Genomic DNA, 6,488 nt, shown 5'->3' on the forward strand with positions numbered 1-6,488 from the left:
CGGGCGTAATTAAGCGCGCATTACCATTGAACGCAATTAAAGAAAACACATGCGCGCACCGTACCCTCAAGGGGTCGGGTTAAACTTAAACTTTTTTGGTGTGAATTTGGGCCTAGGTGTCTTTATGTAAATGCATACACGTCCTTTTCTTTTTGTAGTTAAATTGTTTTAGATGTGGAATATAAAGCAAATAATCACCTTTTGGTTTTGGGCGATGGCAAGCTATCACTTCCTCGTCGATCAGAATGTATACGCTATCTTTCCTCAGCTTCGCTTCGGAAAGATAGCTACATCCAGATCGCCTCGGAAGTGATAGTTTGTCCCATCTTCTTCACCAACGGTGATTATTTGCTTACTATATCAGGATAGATAGTTATGAATACTCATGATATAAAATGAAAAATACTGTGTGATTAGTTTTTGTTTAACTCCGAGTCAGCGGAAACCAACCAAATATGATAATTCATGTTAATTCGATTAACATTTATGACTCTTCTGTAAATGCTGCCTTTATTTTTAGTGTGCTTGACTTGTTAATGTTTACAATTCTCAATCATTACAAAAAGTCTGAAAGTGCTATACAGAAGATGATTTATATGAAAGGCCATCTTGATTTTGAGGAAGGTGTTTAGACAAAAAAGAAGTGTAAGTGTTCTTCATTAACTTATTTTTCTTGGGAGGAACAGAAGGTACTCTCTACAAGGCCTATAAAAAAAAAAAATGTATTGCCCTTTGTGACCGACCCCAAAATCTTGAAATCTATGGTCGGCTGTTTTAAAAAAAAAAAAATTGTAAACCATTTTTGAGGAAAAAATATTAAAGCATTCAAATATCAGCCCAAAGAGGGAAAAAAAAAAGAAGAAAAAAAGTTTATAAAAAAAAAGATTTCCGACCGACCAACCCACGTTTTGGCACCTAAAGGGCAATACAACATCTTTTTTTTTTAGGCCTAACAGGTTGACCTTCTTCAGAACATTTTTTTCTTCTTCAAATGAAGTGGCAGTATTAATCAGGTTGTATGATGTTGAATACATTCCACATTTTGAAAAGAGATGATTCCACCAATTTCATATTTATTATAAATTATTTGATGTTATACAACACCTACGTGGATCCTTGTCATTTGATTGGACGATTGTTGGTCACATGATATTCAATAGATGGTATATTGCACGGTCGTGCATTTTTGGTTATATGCGCCGTGCATTTTTGGTTATATGCAGACTGCGTACCTCTCTGCTGCATGTGCGCGCGCGTATCCCTGCGTGTATCTGACGCGAAGGCAATCTGCATGTAATCGAGAAGGCTTGACTCGAACTTTAATTTAAGGAGTAAAGCATAATTTGCTGATTAACGTTCTATTAGGTCTTCTTCGATGTTGTATAAAACAAATAATGAATGTTTTTCATTCGTTTAATAGTGCAAATATTTTCATTCGTTGAAAGATTAACGTTAATTCTATTCAACTCGGCTGACGCCTCGTTGAATAGAATGTTAATCTTTCAACTCATGAACATATTCGCACTATTGAACTCATAACCATTCATTATTTGTATATTATCTAATGTAGTGCAACTTGTTTAGAGTGTGTAGGAATGTGTTTCTTTATTAACTATGATCTATAAAGTCTTGATTTGAGATATTGTATTGTATTGGTGAAAGAGTACTAATCTCTCAATTTTTCCCTTTCCTGTCTGTTACTAGTTCCATGTCTTAATTCTATGTTCAAACTATGAGCTCCAAATGTTGCTTCTGTGAAGAGATTTTGCAAGTTTACATACACTCTCTTTTAACATAAAATCAACTTGTGAGTGAACTACTCGATGCACCCATACGGGCCCGCTTAAATTTAGAGCCCTAATGGAACTTACGTCTGACTCGGATTCTGTGCCATGCGATTTTTCATTTTCTGCATACTCTATTATCAGTTGGCCCATAGAATGCCGGGTGAAAAATCTAGCTGTACACAAATTATTTTTGTAAGAGATTGGTACACCAAGATATCATAGGTCTAGTAAAAATGAATCAAGAATGACATTCCAAGAAAAAAAATTGTTGCCAGTATTTAGCACCATACACTGTACCTCGTGAATGATGATGATTTGTATGTGTTTCAAGATTGTTTTCTTATAAAGAAAGCTTTAATTTTTTTTTTGTCTTCCAATTCCATGTTAATTCAAAGAAATGGTGTGGAAGATGGTTGGTTATTCTTGAATTTTATTGTTTTTTCCTTTTACTTGCCATGAGGTATATTATATTAATTTTCTGATATCTTTGCAGTCATACTGTAAAATTATTTCTGATTTATTACTGCAAAAGCATAAATGCTCATATAATGTAATGTTAATTTAAAACCAAAGAACTTGTATATTGTGCAAATGTCATCTTCTTGCAACATTTTCACAGAACATATTTTCTTAAAAATGAATTGTTTTAATAAGAAATCTTAATCACTGCCATAATTAAAAGCTTTGCATGTCTTCTATGGATCCACGAGTTTCTTACATTGATTATTTTGGTTTGATTTTCTAGTTGCTGTTGTAAGCTATTTTTATTTCAAAAACATTAGTTTTTCATCAGACAAGCACAAAACAATATGGATTATGTACTTACCTTCATAAGGGGAAATTAGAATCATATTTTATGTTTTTGTTGGCAGATTGTAATCAACTCGTGTTCCTTCTCCAACCGCTTTTTAATGCACTGATGAGTGAGTTGTCTTCTTTGGTGAAATCCTTGTTTTCTTTTAATACTTAATTGCAGTTTTCTGCTTGAAGTTTTTTTGAAGGGTGTTTTGGCTTCATTATCTGGAGATGATGAATAAAGAGATTTCTAGTTTGAATCTGATGTGTTCCGTCTTAATTTGTTCTGTAAACCTTTCCAAAGAGTGAATGCATGTTTTATGTGCGACGTTAGGCAAGTTTCTCAAAACCTCACAAGTCTCCATGTAAGTTTGTGGCTATCCTATCAAATGTGGGTTTTTAAAAATGCATGCAGGCAAACTTGGTTTCAAGAACCTTGCCCCTGGAGGCACACCATGCACACCAAATATTGCTAAAATGAGAGGAACAGGTCAGTAAAAATTAATGGGCTAGGTACCTTAAATTTCATAAACGTATCATTTTAATGTTACAGATGACAGAATAGATTTGTCCATACAGGGGTTGTATAGAAAGATATTTGCATTTAGGGTGCATGTACGATTTAAATACAGAGCAAGATACGTCACAGAGTTGCCAATTTGTGTTCAATTGATTGCAACTTCAAAAATGTGTAAACTTTCTTATTTTCAATTGGAATTTGCTCAAACTATAAGTGACCTGTTCCTCTCAATTTTCTTCTTCTATTTTCAATTTTTATACTTTTAAAGATATTTATAATTCCAGTTTTTTTCAACAAACTCGATTCTCATGCCTAATCCTTACAGTCGGCATTCCACTACACACACAACTCAAAATTATTCACTGAAAAGAAAACAAAAATCCGGCAGGATTGAATGAAATATTGAACATTTAATCATATACATATATATATCCTCTATTTCAATATCACATATTGCTTGTTTTCTATAATATTTTTCAATCTCTCTCTAAGTGCATACAGACATACTCATTTTGCATCTTCGTGACAATTTTATATCTCAATAACTTTACAATCAACCACATAATGCGAGTCACATTTTTCATCCCATTATAAGGTATGGATATCAAACAATGGTGATTAAAATGTCATTACAGATTTCTTAAATTACAGGTTCATTATTTGCAGGTATGGTATGTATTTGACAGTTTCTACAATGACATATTTCATGGAAACTAGGTTATCTTGCTCAAACTTGTTCTGATAAAAGGATGGAATTTCCAATCAGCACAAAGTCTACTAATAATCACTAAAGGTGTCAGAGATGGGAATTGATTGTTTTCATAACCTGTGAAATCTACCGCCATGTACACGCTACAGTCTCTAATGTACATACACAGATACATTTATGATTATGCTGCCTACAGTTCATCATATAAATGCATAAATCTTTTTTGTGAGGAAAATATCTTTTTATAGAATTTACACCAGACAATCCTGTTTGCATCACAAATATGCATGCCTCTCCATGCAATGGGCCATTCAGTATACATCATGATGGTCATGTAAATACACAGCTCAAAGGTCATATGGGGGTACACTACATAGTAAATATATCTCCTTTTGTACAAGTCATACAAGCACTCAAATGTTTAATACAAATATAATGATCCTGCTTTGAATTTTATAATACACGATATGTAGGCATATCCACAATTTCATTTCAAACTGATACATATACAGATGATTGTTCTACTAAATACTAAATCCATTGTTCTGCTTTTGTTTTTTGAAATAGATTGATAACCGCCATTAAAATTCACCAAGTCCAAATATTTGAAACACACTTATACAGACTGCTACTCAAGGGGCAAATTAGTAGTACAGTGCACTCGCAGTAATGGTAAGGGATGCATGATGGCTACAAGGGAAAGGAGAAGTAAATTACTACAATTACATTTTATATTAACTTGAACCAGTTCAGGACATGACTATTCATACTTGAATACTTCATGTATATATCCTACTTGTTTGAGTACGAGAGCAGTCATAGGTAAGGTATATTTGTATACATGTATGCACGCACTTCACTTAATAGCACTACGTTTCTGACGTGATTAGGTAGAATACAAAATTTTATGTGAGAATGGTGATATAAATAGAGCTATATATTGTGTGCACACAAGGTACATTGCGCAATTCAAGCTGTGCAATGTGAGCTTGAATAGCAGTATATGAATACAATGTCTGCCAATTTGAGTATAATTGCAAAGAGAAAGTACACACAACTTTCATGGGGGAAAATATGAAAAAGAAGACAACAATATGAAAAAAGGATAAGAAAAAAAAAGGATAAATCATTAAATCATCACATCCGGATTATCAAGTAAAGAAAGCTGTATATAAACCATACCATAATCAATATATACAAATAATCATACTGGCAATCAGATTGAAAATGTGGTTATTTACAGATTTCATAATGGATTTAATTACATTTAATTACATGTTCAACTTGTTTAAGCACACACAGGGGAAGCTCTTCTTTAAAACCTTTTTTTTAACACATTAAAGAAACAAGTGTCAGAATCGCAACAAAACTTGAGCAGAGATCACATATCATATCAGCTTTGGTTTCAAATTCTGCTTCTTCCATTTGCTTAACTACATTCGGGTAAACATGAATTCTTTCACACTCCCCTGTGACTCGCATATATTTAATTTTTTGTAAACCTTTCCAGTGCACCCTAAACGCACAAACACAAAAAAATGTTAACAAATACACTTCTATTTATTTGAACAGCACAATAGATCATAAGGTTTTGAAGAAAAAAAACAAAACAATGCCGAGTTTCATTTCCATTAATTTTACAAAACACAAACTTCATACAAACATTACATAACTACATGTATTTGGTACATACAACAAGTAGAAGGAGAAAAGATTGTTTTTAATTTACACAAACAACTTCCACTTCTGAATCATGTCAGACAACTTATAGTATAAATGTTCAAATTAACAGAATATGATGAGAGCTGCAATAATTACACAAGTTTTGACAATTATTGAATTTTACATTAGTAAATTTATCTAATTTTGCAATTTATTTTATGTCCAAACTGTGTAGACATTCAGAAAGATAATGAAATGAAAAAGCAAAAGGAATAAAAAGGAATACAAAGGAAAGACAGAATGATATAAACAGGGCACTATTTAGGTTTACACATTAGTTTTACTCTGAATACTGGTTTAGAAATTTAAAGTCATTAGCCTGCTTTATCCTAATCAATCCTAGAATAGGTTCAAATTGTATTTTACCTAATTGACAAGAACTACCGGTATGTGAAAAATGTTTCAGGCTACTTACCGGTACTATTTTCAAAAGCTTGATGGTAAAGGTCATTTATATGTTTCGTAAATAAGCATTATAGAGAATAATTCTATTAAGTCAGATTGTCTTTTCTCCATTTCATCACTAATGTATCATTCATGATTCCATATTTATATTAAAACAAAATGCTTTCACCGAGGTAATAATTTATTTGCACTGTAAAATTATATTTGTCAATTTCCAAGCATTTGTGTTTCATCATGCATAATGCCATTAACCTAGATAAATGCACACTGTCAAGTTGATATATTTTTTCTTTCTTCCTTTTTTCGGAAGGGTGACTTCATATTAAATGATACCTAGATGACTAAAATATTCAATGATTAACTTTCACTTTAAGCATCATTGAATAATTCAGCTCATCATAGCAGTCTGTGAAGTACATGTACACAAGACCAGATTCTTACCAAAAGCATATGTCAGTTCATTGTCTATCCACGCTATTTTATCACCTTCAACATCAGCGCATGATGAAAACGAGCGCTCGTCAGGAAATTGATAACATTATTGTAAAAT

Source organism: Strongylocentrotus purpuratus, unplaced genomic scaffold, assembly GCF_000002235.5.
Source record: "Strongylocentrotus purpuratus isolate Spur 01 unplaced genomic scaffold, Spur_5.0 spur5_scaffold_8, whole genome shotgun sequence".
NCBI lineage: Eukaryota > Metazoa > Echinodermata > Echinoidea > Camarodonta > Strongylocentrotidae > Strongylocentrotus > Strongylocentrotus purpuratus.